The sequence below is a fragment of the Sorex fumeus genome, unplaced genomic scaffold (assembly GCF_029834395.1).
Source record: "Sorex fumeus unplaced genomic scaffold, SorFum_2.1 ptg000103l, whole genome shotgun sequence".
NCBI classification, from domain to species: Eukaryota; Metazoa; Chordata; class Mammalia; order Eulipotyphla; family Soricidae; genus Sorex; species Sorex fumeus.
This window is the reverse complement of record NW_026606160.1, coordinates 3,817,111-3,834,962: the sequence shown is the minus strand read 5'-3', so window position 1 is coordinate 3,834,962 and position 17,852 is coordinate 3,817,111.

Below are 17,852 nucleotides of genomic sequence, written 5' to 3'. Positions count from 1 at the left end.
TATTTGTGACCTGGATTTCATGCTAACACTTTTCTGCCAATGGCTCTGACTTTAAAATGAGGACTGTTTTCAGTATCCTCTGTGTAGAGTATTTGAAGCGACAAAATCATACATCATGAAAATTGGTAAAGCATTCTTTGATAAGTATTGATGACGTGTGTGAGTGTGGGCAGAGGCTGTGCTCATGGGGCCTCTTAAGGAGGAGGGAGTTTGTCTTCTGTCTCACAGCCTCTGCCAGTGAAGTTCATTCCCTTGAATTCCCTGATGTGGGAGGAGGTAAAGTTTCACCTGGGGCAGCAGCCCCTATGGAGATGGATACTGGAATCTTTGGTTTGTTGCCCCAGTGTCTGAGACAGTGGAACAGGAAGAATGGTGGAAGCAAGAACACTGTACATGAGTGTGGCTCCCAGTCACTAGAATATGAGTTTGAGATTACCATTACTTCAGATTTTTAGATTTGGCAATGGTGGACACTGCAAATCATTTTTCTAAGAGCATATACAGATATATATATATTTTCTGTACATAATGGGCTGAGAATTGAACCGTGACCTGTCCCACTTCAAAGTTCTTCTTCCCTTCATATAAGTCAGTTGCTTTCTCATCACTTGAAGACATAAGGACTTGCCTTCTTCAAGGGAAATGAGAAGTGACCCAATTGGGAGTACTTCTCTGTTGAATATGTTGATGCTGGCGTGTACTATCAGTGTTTCACACTTGAATGTGGCTTAACACAAATTACGGTACTGCCATCCATGTGTGAATAGATGAACAGGCTAGGATAACATGTTCAATGTAGTCTGTAAGGTATGTTATGTTACTTAAAGAAGACACCAGAACTACCCCAAATGCTATAGGAAATAAAACTCAGTTCCCTGGGGCATCAAAAGAAAAAAGAAATGCCATTACCTTTTCGTAAATCTCTGTTTCCACCTTCGGGGTATCTCTTGGTGGCCCCAAGATGCTAGGGGCTATGCATATAGCTAAGTTGAGAGCGTTCATCTTATTTAAAGAGGAATTTTGCTCAATGCAGTGTAGCACTCCAAAAAGATACCTCAGGACAGTGATGTTGTCTCTTGGAAGATGCTGTAAGAGTCTAAAGAAAGAATAAGGCACTTTAGAGAAGACATTTCATAGAAAGCTTGTATAGAGTAGGCACTTTTTCTGTCCATAGGGAACCAAAGAAAGTAAGAGCACAGTCAGATATGCAGAGTTTTAGTGAGTGTGATGGTGTGCAGAGTGAGCACTGCCTGTAGAGAGGTCAAATGAATAGGGCATTGGGTCTAGAAAGATGTAAAAGTGGTACTGAATGGTTTGTAAAACAGCGCTGCCTAAAATATTTGCCTGAAACCCAGAGACATTTCCGAACACTCTCAAGCTAACTATCCCACACACTTTCTGAGGAAATTAAACAACTAATGTGTTTTTTTTTTTGGCGGGAGTGGGGTAGTGCACCTGATGTTACTCAGCGATTCCTCGTAGCTCTTCATTCAGGAATCACTCTGGCAGGCTTGTGGGATCAAATGGGGTGGCGGGGATTGAACCCGGGTTGGCCACGTGCAAGTGTCCTACTGGCTTTACTAATACTCCAGCTCCCAACATGCTCCTTGAAATATCAAGTTGCTCCAGCAATGCAGAAATGCCAGTGTATCTTTTGGTGTCCCAAGCACTTGGCCTCAGCTGTGTGCTTGGGACACATCCTTGCTCCATCCAGAGCTTAGCATTCTCCTTCACTCTCACACTATGTTTCCCACTGTCTGGACTGCAGCTCATAAGGGATTTCAAACAATTAGTCACTAAAAATGATTTTAACTGTTACCCAGAGAAACAGAGACATTATTGATAATCTTGAAAGTTTGTTATTTTTAGCCAGAATCTGCAGCCAGTGGGAAAATCAGGTGGGTGGTGCTGCGCCAAATGAAGCAGAGGCACTTAGGCTCAGTGCAGTGGTCTAATGGGTAGAGTCTGTAGGGAAAGGGTATAAAGGACACGGACGAGGAATCTAAAGATTGCTGAGGAAGTTCAGTAAGAAGGCAGCTATTGTCTAGGGTACTCTCTTTTGGTTCTCTGACTTTCAGGTCATCAGTCTTTGAACTATTTGAGGTTGTAGGATAAGATCTTTAAGACAAGCAACAAAGCATATAATCTGATGTTCATTCTGTCTGAACATCCCACAAAATCATAATGAAAGTAATAACCTCTTTGTTCCATGGCCTTGATTTCTGACCCTCTTAGGAGCTAGACCTCTTTTGTTAATAGAAGAACATAGTTTATCAACAGCAGTCTAGATAATTCACAAGTTCAAGGTTACTCCAGAAGGGCTTTAGGGCGGTTTTCTTCAAACAATTTTATGGACATGGAGAGTATCACATCAAATGAGTCAGAAAGAGAGTGACAGACATAGAATGACTGCACTCAGTTGTAGAATATAAAGTAAAATAATCGGAGACCAACACCTAAGGAGAGTAGAGATAGGAGCCAAGGGGATCTCTGCGGGGAAGGCTTTTGAAGCTGTTCTCATGTGCTGAGGGAAGGCAGCTGGATAGAGAAGGGACCACTAAATCAATGATGGTTGGAGGGCTTGCTTGGGATGGTAGATGCGTGCTGAAAGTAGACCATCGCCCAAACATGATGGTCACCTGGTACTTGTATTGCAAAGAACAATACCCAGAAAGAGAGAGAAAGAGAGAATATGCCTGCCTCAGAGTTGGGGAGAGGGGAGCAAAAGGGTAGGTGTGGTCGGAGGGATCCTGGAAACATTGGTGATGGAGAATGGGCACAGGTGGAGGGATGTGTATTCAAGAATTGTATAACCAATAAGTAATCATGCAAGTTTGTAAGTCTGTAATTGTATCTCACTTTGATTCATTCAAATGAAACAAACTTTTTTAAATGTTATTCCAGAAAGGACTACTAAACTAGCGTTTGCAAAAATAAGTGATTGCATTTTCACAGGTGAAGGAAGTGTTGCTTTTTATTAGGGTAGACATATCTTTCTTTCTTTTTTTTCTTTTGATTTTTGGGTCAGACCAACAATGCTTAGGGGTTACTCCTGGCTCTGCATTCAGGAATTACTCCTAGCAGTGCTTGGGTGACCATATGGGATGTGAAGAGTTGAACCCAGGTCAGCCATGTGCAAGCCAAATGCCCTACCCACTGTGCTATCGCTCCAGTCCCTAGACATATCTTTCTTATTCTCTCATAATACAGAAAATGTTTAGGGTCAGGGGTGCAGAGTTCTGCTAGGAACTTCCCTTTGCAGCAGAACCATGTGTTCTCTGTGATTAAGATGGAGAGACTTTGCAACTCCCCTCTCCCTTGACTCTTAATAGTGAGCAGCCTTCTGCAGTGCCTCTCCAAGAAGATCCCACCCCTAGTTATGTCTTTTCTGGCATTGATGAGACAGTACTATAATTCCTAGTTTATCTGCTCAGACTTTAGAGTTCCTTGAGAGAAGAATCCAGATGTTGAGTTAGACATTTAAGGAGTTGTTTGGTGAAATACTTAACAAAATTAAGACCGCCAATGATAAGATTTGGTCTAGAGCATTAGCTCTGGATGTTATTGGTTTCAGTTCTTATCAGATTCTTAGAAAGGTAAAGAATTCCATGTGGTAGAATTACGTCTGAAATACCAATGACGGCAGCTAATCTACTCTCCTGGTTTGTTCTGTTTTTTTTGGGTCACATCCAATGGTGTTTGAGGATGCCAAATGGAATGGCAGGGATGGAACCTGGATCAGCTGTGTGCAAGGCAAGCTCCCTCCTGTTCCACTATCTTTCTTGCGCCTACTATTTCAAATGTGTTTTTTTTTATTTTTGCTTTTTCTTTGGGGGGGTGTCACACCCGGCAATGCACAGGGGTCATTCCTGACTCTCCACTCAGGAATTACTCCTGGCGGTGCTCAGGGGACCATATGGGATGATGGGAATCGAACTCAGGTCAGCTGCGTGCAAGGCAAACGCCCTACCTGCTGTGCTATTGCTCCAGCCCCCTCAAATGTGCTTTTAATAGTCATCATTACTTTCCTAGGCAAGTTATACATTTCAGAAAGATTTTGAGACATGACAAAACTAGCGCACTTACAACTGGATAGTACGGATACGCTCTTCAGGATTCGCTTCATCCATTATCGAAAGCCAAATTTCAAGCATGTTTGATGACAATAGACTACCTGGAATACTCCTCAAAAAATCCTTATATAGAAGAAATTGAAATATTTAAGTCATTATTCAGGCTCCTAAGTATGGGGCAAAGAAGAAAAGCTTTGGGTGGGAAGATTCGTTAAATTTCTTTCTCCCTTCTCCGGGAAACAGAGTTCTTGGTCAACTCTGCACTAACATTCACTTTTACGAACACATGCTTTAGTTTAACTTTGACTCTCTTGTACCCCAAAACTAGAGGAGTCACTGAAGACTGAAGTCTATTGAAACTTCCACCTCCTTTTGTGTGCATGTAGCAATGTATACAACGGGCTAGTCTGGCCGTAAGTAAGCAGACAGCACCTTCCCTTGCCCTGTGGCTTACCCCCACCCCCATCCCGCCCACACACACAACTTTAGACCAGTAGCTCAGAGAAATAGATGCACTAACATGGTCTTTCTGAGGTTAGGCATGTGGTAACCAGCCCGCTACTTATTGTACTCCTATTTCCTCAGATGGGACAGGCACTAGCTGTGGTGCGAAGGCTAGTCTAGTGAAGAATACTAACTCCCTGCTACTTCCTATTCTTGGGGGAGACACTCCAGTTTCTCCCAGTGTTCTCCACATAAGTGCTCTCATAGATTTGGGGGAGAAATCATTCCAGGCTCTAAATAGATGCGGTTGATGGAAGCAGAGTATGACACCAGCAAAAGGTTATCCCAATCAACAGTCTTCATCAAGTTGAGCTTGCAAAGCTTGATCTCCAATCCTGGTCTCCAACACTGCCTGAGAAGTAGGCTGCCTTTTTGTAAGTTGATACAAGAGAAAGATAGATGCGACTCTAGACGTGGCAGTTTCAACTCTTGCTGAGAAACCAAATTATTGATTTTACTTACCTGAGCACAGGCAACTCAAAATTTATTATTTAGATGCCATGTTTGCAGGGCTAATGTTTGAGCTGGGGTGCCTGTTAGTTTAATGAGCAGATCCCAGAGCAATGATGGACTATTTTGAAAGTAAATAATGGTTTATTTATTTCTTTACTCCTCTCATATAGAGTAGGGGTCATTATGGGTCTGCTGCAATTTGTCATATAGTCAAATAGATATGAAGGAGATATGGGAAGTTTAGCTAATTGTAGCTGAGATCTTATGGTCATTAGAAAGCCTCTTTGGGTTCGGAGGACTGGTCAGTTGTTCGAACTTGCCACAAGTGTGTGTGGGGCTGAGGGTAGGTAAGAGAGAGAAGTGACTGCTATGACAATAATAACCGGTAATGTAATGATCACTCTGGACAAGATCTGAGGATTAAAAGTAGGTAAGAAATATTCTTGATAACTTTTCAGTATGAATATTGCAAACCACAATGCCCAAAAGGATAGAGGGTGAGAGAGAGAGAGAGAGAGAGTGAGTTCAGAAAAGCACCTGCCAAAGAGGCAGCAAGGGGAGGGGGTAAGGGGTGTTGGGCAGGAACCTGGGGACTCTGGTGCTGGAAATGTACACTGCTGGAGGGATGGGTGTTGGAATATTGTATGACTGGAATTCAATTATGAACGGCTCTGTAATGCTCCAAAAATGAAAAAAACTTAAAAACTTTAAAAAATAAACTGGAAGCTAGAATGTATTTATGACTGTTACAAAAACCCCTTGATGTCATGTTACCTATTAATAAATTGATTTCACAAGTAGGAACATGACTGACTCGGTCCTTTTTCTGATCGATTCTAACTTCTGGTTAGAATCAAGTTAGAATCTGGTTAGAAACCAAGATGTTTCTGGTAACTGCATGCAAACAGATAGCTGGGACTCACTTGAACAGACTTTCTACTATACTGATAGTCTTTTATTTTATTTTTGCACAAATCACTTGCAGTTAAACTCTTCTTAAGTTTTGTTGTGTATAACCTTAGGATTTTGTACAAAATTTAAGAATTCACATTCTAAACCTGGTGAAGAACAGTAAAATTAATTTTCAAGACATGTGGTTTAAATTCCTTAAAGATGAGAGAAAATCTGACATCTCAAAACAGAAAAAAAACCTTACAGTATCAGAGCTGGGTAAGCACAGCATGTATACCTTGGATTATATTTAGGATTGACAAGTCATCATATACTCTGGCCAAACCAGATGAGAGAACCTAATACCAATCTTCAGTTCTTTTGAGAGGTGCTTCATTGCAAACCTCTACTTCAGAGTTGTCAAGGAGCAGAGCCGGCTCACTTCCTATTCCTAAATTGCACTCGCTAGGGGTGGGCAGAGTGTGCCATTTCACCATACTTCCTGAGTTGGATGTTTGTTCCAGGACCTTTCTCTCTCCTGGCTCTGGTGCATTCCAACCCTGCTGGGAGGTGGGAAGGTAAAACAGGTCTACAGAAGCTCCTGCTGAGTTCAAACCTAAAAGTTCAAAACTGCTAAAAGATGGCTCTGACTCTGCATTTTTTATCTCTAGCTCAACTGTGGATCAAACTCTGGTACCCTAAGTCTAAGTGCGAGGAACGCCAACAAGGCCGACGTTGGGAGTTCTTTGAGAAAGGCAGTCCAGATTCTGTGGTTCTTCCTTCTCAACCTTTGCCTCTATTAGAAGGGATGTTAGCAGGCTAGAGAGGATGCTGTGTATGCAGGAGCCTCAGTTTCAATCACTGGCACCACAGGATTGTCCTGCATGGGATGGCATTAGTGGGGCGCAGCAAGAACAGTAAAGGCTCAAAAGAGTGGAGTTTTCAGTGGCTCCCCAACCCCAGCCCACCCCACTCACCCAAGCAATATCTCTTCCTTAGGCAAATGCTTCTTGTGGCAAACTTTAGTTTTCAAGTTTAGTGAGCTTCCTTTAGAAAATCTTGCCAGTGTTAAGAAGGTAGGAAGACTGTATGAAAGTTATTGTATTAGGATGTTTGTTTTGAGAATCATGCTATGAATACTTCTGTTATAGGCTTTTGGGCTGTGTGCAAGGCAAATGCTTTCCCTGCTGTGTTCGCTCTTAGACTTCCTGGTGGCTTTAAAAAAAACTCAATGCTGACCTGATAAAGTATGATTTCTTTCTTTCTTTTTTCTTTTTGGTTTTGGGCCACATGCAGCCTTGCCCAGGGCTTACACTTGACAGGACTTGGGGGACCAGCTAAACGTGCTTGGGATTGAATCCTGCTACGCTGTGTGTACGACAAGTGCCCTAACAGTTGTATTATCTCTCTAGCTCCTGATGTTTATCTAAGAACCATTCAGGCTTACAGTTTATTCTGAGCATGTTACGCGAGGGAATCCCATTGTATTTCTCCTGAGCAACACAGGACAGAGTGGATTAAGGGAGAACCTTTCGTACCTGGAAAACGGAGGCCACTACAAAAAGTGGCTCGCAATAAATCTGTACATCAGTGCCGGCATTTAATTTTTCTTTTAATTCTCTGCATGCCTTCACACTTGCGGATTGACGAAATATGCCTTCTGTCAAGGGCCCCCTCTCATAAAGGAGCCATAGTATGTTCTGTAGGGAGGAAAAGCAGAATGGTGCTTCATATCGGGGCATCACTAGGGAATTGCCAGGAAGACGAAAGCCTGTTGGAGTACACGGAGCTTAGGTTTATCAGGTTGCACCCATCACAGTGCTCCTGAGTCACTCCCATTACTTTGTCTGTCTGTAACCTCTTCTATGCTCTCTTCCCCAACCAATTTGTAAGGTCTCATCCTGCTTAGACACTGAAGCTGTACTGTAAGTTAATATTTCCTTTCTCCTCTCCTTATGTCTTTTGAGCAGTTTACTTTAATGCAATGTCCTTTTGTATAGATTCAGGAAGACAATTAATTAATATGCTCTGAACTTAGGAATTGATTGGCTTTGAATATTATTCACTCCTGGGCATCTGCCTTCTCAACTTAAGCCTCAGTTGCCCTCACTTCCTAGCACCCCAAGGGCAGGGTCCCGACGTGGGACTGGATGGAACCAGGGCAAGTCGGTAAGTTATGTGCTACCCTGGCATCACGATGGGCCAGGCCAAGGTGCCACGATTCTTAACTATAAGTTAAGAGGTTGATCATAGGCAAATGATGTCATGATCCAAAAGTAATGACGAGACTAGGGCCCTGCTGCTAGGAATAGGAAAGATATCTGGCCTGAGCACTGCAGTCTGAGATCGAGATGGCCCTAGGAGAGCAATTCTATAAGCTCAAAGTATTTCTTACTGTGTCCATACAAAATGATTAATATTATGTATGCTTATATGTTGGTTGGACAAGGAGAGGAGAAACACGTCCTAGAAGCAATTTTCCTGTGTGTCCTGACTAGCTTGGATGAGACTGCTTTCTCCCCTTCAAACTGCCTTCAGTGAATGATTTCAGTATATTGAGGTAGTTTCTCTTATCTCACAGGAACCTAGCTGGCCTTAGGTATACAGATCCCAGGTGCTAAGCCAGGCCTGGTCTTTGGGATGTAGATGCCTGGCTCCAGGCTGGTTGATTTTGGAGATGTAGATTCCAAACTCTAGCAGACTGGTCTTTGTTGTGCTAATCTAAGTGCTTATAGCTTATAAAAAGGTGAGGCCAGGATTACTGGCCAGCAGATGTAAAGAAACAATGTATGTTTTGCCTCAGTGTTCTTTCTGTAACTCCTTTTGATGACATCATTATATTGCACCCTTTAGAGGTACTATGATCTATATAAGGGAGATTTCAGGGCTCTCTGCGGGGGGGGGGGGGGGGACACGTGCACCAGAGAACCTGGGAAGATGGGGCTGAGGAAAGAAGCGGAGAGAACAAGTGTGCACATGCTTGAGGATTCCTGAGGCCTCCGTGACATACATCTCTTCCATGTAATAAATCGCTGCTAAGACCAACCAGCCTGGCCCTCGTTTCCTTCCTTCGCCTGACCATCGCCTTCGACCTCCCTGGAGTGGGGAAGCGGCCTGACCGCCGGCCTTTTTCTTTTTTGTGTGTTTACACAACTAGGGAACTGCCAGGAGGACGAAAGCCCATGTGTTTTCTGGTAGTTCATCATTCTATATATTCATGCTATTATAGTCAACATCCCACCAAGACATTTTACTACAGACGCTTGTTTTAAATGTCATCTGTTTGTTCGGCGAACCAATAGTCAAATTTCTCTGCTAACCTTTCTCCTCCTCAGTATTTTCCTGTTCCTTTCTAACACAGACTTCCCCATTCTCCTCCCTGATTCCAAATATAAAAATATTTCTGCCAAATTTCTCCACTTGCTTTTCTTTTTTCCGTTTCATATGTCATTCCAGTTGTGTCGTGCCTGCTCGAGCAAATCGATGAACAATGGGAGGACAGTGCCACAGTGCCACAGACAGTGTGTGTTTACTTCCTGCTGCAAAAAACTCAACACTCTCCTCTGGTGGAAGCTTTCTCTACTACATTCCCTCGGAATACCGTTTGAATTTCTCTTTCCTGCTCTGTCCTCTGCTTGAAGGAAGAGACAAGCACCCATGGGACTCTGGAACCTAGTTATAGCAATACCTGATACTAGAACCCCAGCATTGTAATCTAAAGTAGGAAGAGAACTACTCCCTAAATTTGTGCTAAAAAGTGGCTCGACTAGTATTTCCTACGTTGCAATGGCACATACCATATTCATGTAAGGAGGAAACTCATGAACTGGAGCCTATCTTCTGAGCCACTCCATTGATGAATGGTAACCAAATGTGCCAAGAATCGAAATACTTATAAAACCCATGAAAGAGTCTTCTCCAAACTATTCTCTGCTTCTAATGTGAAACTGGCTTTCAGAATACTTTTTGAGTTCAAGGAACAGGGTGTGGAGATGTTGTGGATTCTCTATCTAAAAGGCAAATTCTAATTGATCTGAGCAGGCTTATGTGATGTTTACTAACACTAGTAGACCAGATGATCAAAACCTTTCTAGAATTCTGATAGAGTTCAATTGGGTTTTGTATCCTTTAAGTTACTGATGATGATACTGGCAGGCATGTGGTTATCTATCGTCCTTCTATTTGGGAAGAGTTTTCCATCAAAGCTCTCCTTTGACAGACTTCCCCTTCTTGTTTTTTTTTTTTTTTTAAATATCGGAGTAGGACTATTTACTCAGCCATTGATTAAGCTGATTGAATTGGGCATGAAGTCCACATTACTTTTTTTGCATTCAGAATGTTTATTTTATTTTATTATTTTATTTTTTTCTCCCTTTTTATTGATTCACCATGAGATAGTTACAAAACTTTCATGTTTGAACTTTGGTAATACAATCATCAAACACCCATCCTTTCACCAGTGCACATTTTTTCACCACCAAAATATCCTATATTCCCCTACCCCCTTCCCCAGCCAATGTGGCAGACAATTTCCTCCACTCTCTCTCTCTCTAATTTGGTTACATTCAATATTTTGACACCAGTCCCACCACCACTGAAACCTGCCGAAAAGGCAATGCTAGACAATTTGTTTTGTATTGCTTGTTATGAATAGAAAATAATGTCCAGGAAAATCTGTCTTGTTCGCTCCTGGGAGCTTTAGTTTATGGCCACTGTGTCTTGGCCATTGATGAGATTCCATGGCGCCTGGGGCAGTTAGTGTTACAGGACAAAACAGAACTCACAAGAATCGGTGTTGGTAAGTTGCCATTTTCGCAGATGTTTGGCAAAGAGATACCAAACAGTTTTCCTGTCGTAGAATCTGATCCATCATCCAACTGTGTGTTAGGCCTTCTCCAAAATGACCAGTTTAGAACAGATCTTTGTCGCAGAACATTTCTGTGGCCTGAGTTTAGGGAAGAAGATCAGTACGAGTTAGTTGAATTGACTTCACTTCATTGACACTTTCAATTCCAGGTGATGTTCAAAGAGAAAAAATGTTCTATACAAGTCTTTGTTTGCTAGCCTTTTCATCACTGAAACTAAAGTTTGGGTATTTCCCTATTTTGGAGAAATCAACCAAGTGTAGAGTTTTGGCACTGCATTTCTCAAAGTAAAGGACAGGCTTCCTTAGGTAACAGAAACAGTTGAATCCATCAAAAAAGAGATGCCAAGGTCAGCGCAAACATGCAGGGGAAGAACTTCATCACAAATGTCACGACCTAACGAAGTAGGTCAGTTCCTGTTGATCCCTGAGGCTCACACAGAGGAGTCAATGTGAACCTCAAACTGGGAATTCAATTTAGGTTAGAATCTCAAGAGCTACATTAGATCATTCCATTCCAGGTAGCTCTCAGCTCAATTCCAGATTTGTCTGGGAAAAAAAAAAAAACACCTCAGGGTTCTGATCCAAAAAGAGTCACTTTAAAATAAAAGTGACTTCAGCCCAGTTAAAAGATATGTTCTGATGGTTCAGCCCATTCAGAATTTTAGAATTCTTAGAACAACATCTCAAACTCACATCACTGATAAATAAGGAGGAGCACACCACATTGGATGGGATGGAAAGTACAAGGCAACCTATGCTTATGAACAAGATATCATGACTTAAGGCTTAACCTGTAAGAGCATGTTAGTAACCATTTCTACAAGGGCCTAAGGGCTCCATGATGAGCTACAATAATCTTCACATACTTTCTTCTACAGGAACATCTTTTGACCGTTTGTAGCAAATTATTGATAACAAGCCATAGAAAATCAATAACTCAGGCTCTGATCTAGGGGCAGGCTTGAGGGGTGGTTGGGACAATTGGAAAGAATGGTGGTGGGAAGGTACAATAGTGGTGGGATCGGTGTTAGAATATGTAATGTAACAAATTATCCCAAAACACTTTATTGAAAAGTAAATTAAAGACATAAATAAAGTCCAATACAACTCTCCCTACTTAAGTCACAGATAAAAATGTTGAGTATTCAGTCTTTTGTTTTTGCCAGTTCAACTGTTGGTCAGTCTGTCTAGTTCATTTTATATATTCAAATAACTTCTCCTATCTGTCTTGCTGCCAGATACTAAATAAAGCTGTCTTGCTTTTAAAACTGTGACTGATGTGACTGAAAGTTTTCACAAAGTCTTGACTACTTCCTTGAAGTGGGGAAAAGAGTATTGTTTGTGGTAATTTATGTATTCAACCACCTGTGAGACAAGGTTTCTCAGAATAAATCTCAGTTGGAAAAAAAGCAAATGAAATATGGATGGTCTCAGCAGAGTTCCTGAGACATTTCCTAATATGCATATCTGTCTATTTGTATGTATCATTTGGCATGTGATGTTCAAGTTTCCTGAAAAGCACTGTTACCTCAAATTTTTTAGAGGCTGGAGAGATCGTACAGCAGGTAGGGCTTTTGTCTTGCACACACATGGCCAACCCACATTCAGTACCTGAGGGCAGAGTCAGGAGTGGCCAAAAGAAATCAGGAAAATAGGGTGAGGGTGTGTGCAGTAGATATATAAGAGAGTTACTTCTGGGTCCCTCAGTCGGTTCACATTGACAAAAGACAACCATGGAAATTCAGCATGGACTTTTCACTATCCCAATGATTCTTTTGTTTTTATTGCAAATACAGACACCTGGTTTGTATTCATAACAGGAAAATTAAACCAGATCAATCTCCTTTTCAGACTAAAGACTTCAAAGCTCACACTTGGGACCCCCTCCATTTAATGTCACTTTATCATCTAGAGTTCTTTTTCTTGATGGCATAGGTAGGAGATGGCTATGTTTCTAGGGAATGCATGTTAGATGAATGGACCCAAAAGAGAGTTCTATGGAAATCATCTGACCCAGAATGCAGGTAGGGGATGACCCTCTCAAACTACCTTTTGTGAAGATGGGACTATTTTGAGAAACACACAGTGCAATGTCTCATGCTAGAAAGAAGGCACTGCACACCTGTATCGCTCAATGGAGCCTCCAACGCTGTAATGTGCCTACAGTTTAAGAGCAATGAATAATGTAGAAAGACAAGAATTTCCGTAATGACCACCTCCTAAAACTGTCTTTGCTTTCGGAAAATTCAACAACCATCTCATCCGACTGCAAGTGTGGATCTCGGTACTGTTTTCAGGAACGAAACCTTTGGCATCAAAACGCAGCAGGACTGTGCAGAGGAGCAGCTACTCACCATTTCTGGTCAATGCAGGAGTCCTGGGGGTGGGTTTCAAAATAAACTGGCATCTTGACCTTGGACGAAGGTGTGCTCTTGTGAAGAGTGGTGGCTGGATGAAAGTTATGTCCTCAGTCGTCGGTACCACGATGCCAAGGTTGCTTCTGACATGGCTCATTTGGATATTGTACGGTATCTCATGACCTACACAGAGAAAAACCACAATGGAGACTTACGGCTGAGTGGTCCTGGCGCTGGTGCTGCACACTGCAACGGGCTAGGATCTATTCCTGGCCCTCGGTCTACCCACAGAGGGACTCCGCCAAAGCCGTTTTAAGTGGGCAAGGGAAAGAAGGGCAAAGAAAGAGACAATGTTGCTTGGAATGCACGTTTCCTGTGTTGGCATAGAAATACAGTATTTCCAGGCAGTCCTGTTTCTCCTTTGATGTTAAGCTATACCAACTCTTCAGAAAATTCTTGGGATCTCTCGATCTCCAATCTATGATTTAGTAGACCTTACCTACTTACCATGTGGGGGTCAAACTAGCAAACCTTAATAGGTAGCCTAATCTTATAAGGAAAAAGAATTCAAGAACTGTATAGGAAAGACAAATGTGTAGGCGAAATTAAATAATACATACTGCTGACAGATTTTTTTTTAAAGTTTGGTAAACTAGTTCTGCTTTTGAGAATTGAAGAGAAAAATCCACACTATTCTTCCCAACTCTACTATTAGGTACTTGTGACTGCCACTCTGGAAATGCTTAATATTTAGTAGTTAAACTTTCTGGCCAATTCTGGCTCTCAGAAGTTAGGAAAACATATCCATCTTATCAAATTTTCAGAAACTCACCTACTAGAAGATATGGTGCTGCCAGTTTTCCAGTTTGAATCCACAATTGATAATCCCTTTCAGTGCCCTTGGAGACAAAATAGAAACCCCTCCTATTGCTAAATGAATAAAGCTATTTATATGCTTCCTACACACACACACACACACACACACACACACACACACACACAGAGGACAGTGTATTAATGCCAGTTAGGTTCCTGAGGGGGACTGAAGGGGGTTAAAGATTTTGCCTTTGTAAAGCGAACAGCACTGATTTCTACAACCTTTATGCAGTGCTTTTGTTAGGACCCAGGGTCTATTTTCATTTTCCCCTTAGTGATGACTAGGGGTGCATGACCTGCAATATCATCAGGACCTCTCTACTCCCAGTAGCAGACGAAAAAACCCACGACATCACATACATTTTTCAATAAAGAAATGCCTTGGTTTTCTAAAGAGGTCATTTGTAGTGCCCTCACTTGTCTGTCCCTGTCTAGTTGTGTCTGAGAATATTGGATTTCATCTCCAACAAGCCCCTGCAAACACAAGCTCTTATCCATGGAGCCTCAGACATGCTATGTTTGTGTAGAGACCTGAATATGTTAGATGCTGCTGAGTAGCCTCAGCTGCTTCTTAGCAGATGGAGAATGACCATGAAGCTCTGAGAAAAAAGATATCTGGCACAATGTCTACACTCGTTTCATTTGGGACAAATCCCCTCTTGAGCGCAGAAAGGGCAAACCTTCTATATAGAGAAAAGGCTCAGTCCTGATAATAACTGAAACTATTCACTAACAGAATTATAATACAACAATATTCAAACTCAGAAATGAAAGGTATAAATTTAAGCCAACTTGGCTGTATCCTCTGATAGGATCAAGCAAACAGTATCTTCAGTGACATTTGAACAGACAGGTAGTACTGAATATCCTTACCTTTCCCTTTGATGAAAAGATAGAAGATATTGGTTATGGAGAATTCCATCCTTTCCACCTCCCAATATATAATTTTTGCTTCTATCTATCCCCCCCCCCAAATTATTACTGCAAATAAGAAGAACAGCTAATCAACCCCTTTGTTATCTTGTAGTGTTTGAAAACAAGAATGCCTAAGAACAGTAGAACCAAATAGCCTAAATTTCAAATGAATTTTAAAGCAATATTCATCAATCTTCTGAATTACATGTAGTAGGATGTTTCTAACGTCAAAGATTGATAACTGTGAAAATGAAAGCAAAATTAAGAACATGAGAATAGTTGAATCTCCCTTGTTTCCTCTTAAATCATTCACGTGCTTCCAACCTGTAATTATGATCTGTCTAATAATCAAAGCAGAGGGGCCAGAGAGATAGCACAGTGGTTTAGATGCTTGCCCAGATGCTCAGGTCATATTGCTACATTTTGTACACATGAAACATATTCATATTCAATGTAATAAATGAAATGTCCCATTCCAAATTTTGTTTGTCCCCTCCTTCTTCATTTGTTATACAAGAAAACTTCAGGTGAGGGTCTATTAAACATGTAACAACACTGTCTAGGCACTTAGAAAGATACTCACTCAAGAACTAGTGGTGGAGCAGTGCTGTCTTTTATTTGCATCCTTCTGAAAGTCACTGCCTCTAACATAAGGATCAACTCTGTGGTGGCATTTCTATACTTGTAGGTTGGAGATGACTATTTTCCCAGCTCTTTCCTGTCACCCATCCTCAAACATTCCAATCTTTTCCAGTAATCAACAAAACAACCCCAAGAAACAAGAAACAAAAAACGCCACAGGGGAATATGTGGTGTGTATACTAATGCTCCTTAAATTCACCACAGGAAGCTTTTCTTTTGCATTTAGTAATTCATGATAGGCATCAGCCATTTCACCCGCTGCAGCGAGTGACTCCAGTAGCTATCTGGTCCTTACAGCTCTACTACACAGCAAATCCAGAAACATCCCCTTGATTGAGTAGGTGAGTGAGAACAACCAGAGGAGGAGACTGGGAAAGAATTCGGCAAGTATTGAACAAGTAGCAAGGGAGACAGGAGGTTGAAACTAGACTGAAAACCTAACCTGTATCAATGCACCTAACCGTGCATGTTTATAGCATATACAATATCAATATATTATCACTCAAATAATAGATAGCTTAATCTCTTTTTGATTTGCACATAATCCCAATGAGAGAATATTAAACAATCTTAAGGTAATATTAAAAGCTTCATGTCCCTTTTTCTTTATCTTGAGGGATATTACTTGCATCTCTAGTAAGTCTTCTTGAAGAGATGATCTTAACAAGAATCTACGGTGTCAAAGTTTGTTCTTAATTCAAAGTACCTAGCAGAGAAACTTACTATTAATCCTAATTCTGAGAGGGAGGTCTTGATGACGTCGATGACATTCTCAGAGTTCTTAACATTCAAAATTTTGAACTACAGAAAAAAAAAACAGGAAAAGAACTATAAAGACGTTGTCACAGATGAACAAATCATTGCCAAGTGATTATTCAAAGGCATATGTTGACTTCAGTTGCTGGTAAAACAGGTAAACAGAAAACAAATTTTTCTACAAATTATTTTTTGCCCATTGACTATGATACACTATAATACAGTATCAATATGGCTAACCCAATAAGGCTCTAAGAAGCAGAAAACTATTATTTTCAGAGGGAGTGTCTGGAACACACTCTCCCGGCACCACAGGGACATTGGTACTCTGCATCATTACTGTATTTGTATTTACATAGTGCAGTGTGTAATTTAAGAACAAAACAAACAAAAAAAAAAACCCTGTATTCTCAGTACTATTCCCACCGGGTGTTGGTTCTACACCTGGTAGAAATTCAGCTTAGGTAAGATAAGAATAACAACTGGCTACAAAGACCTTCAGGTTAGAACTTTTAGGTCTCACTGGTTTTTGTTTTTAGGCACTTTCTACATATCTGGCACTGTTGGCTACTGAAAATTTCATATTTGAATTTCTTACGGAGGGGGGCATCTCAAAATCTCAGGTCTAGCAATTGAGAAGAAACTTTTAGAGACTTAAGAATCATTCCAAACGATGTCACCGAGCACAGACAAATAGTCTATGCTAAACTGTATTGAGAAATTAGGAGATTAGGATATTTATAGAGATGACTCAATTATAAAACATTGACTTTTACAATGTTTTTATCATAAAAATCTATCATTTTTCTCATAAAAATTTTATCATAAAAATCTATCCTATGCCGTAGCTTTCTTGTCTATGAGAAACAATTTTTTTTTAATCGCAGCCAAAGCTGGCAGGCTTGTGTGGCCATAAAGTGCTAGGAATCAAATGCAGGGCTTTCTAAATGCTCAGTGTTTAAAGATAATTGTAAGATAAATGAGCAATTAGGGCCTTGTCCCTGCTGGTAGAAAGGAAGCAAACAGGCAGCATCAATGGAAACAAAGTATAAGAGCCAAAAGAATAAAAGAGCCTTTAGGCTAAGTGAAATCTACTCATGATTCTTCACTTTCCCATCACTGATTAAGAGAAGAGAGCACCAAATAAAGGATGTTGTGAGGACCCTCCCAGGGTGGGAGAAGCATGCTAAAAGTAGTCTATAAACCAAACATGATTGCCACTCAATGCCTCTCTTGCAAAACACAGTACCCAAAAGAAGAGAGAGAGAACAAGGGGGAATGACCTGCCACAGAGGCAGGGTGGAACGGGGTTTAAGGGGTGGGGGGATTCTGGGACCCGTGGTGGTGGATGATGGGCACTGGTGGAGGGATGGGTACTTGATCATTGTATAACTGAAACCCAAGCACAAAATTTGTAAGTCTATAACTGTACCTCATGGTGTTTCACTAATAAAAAAAGGGAAAAAAAAAGAAAAAAATATTTCTCTAGAAGCCAATTACGTGCTATGATATATTGTC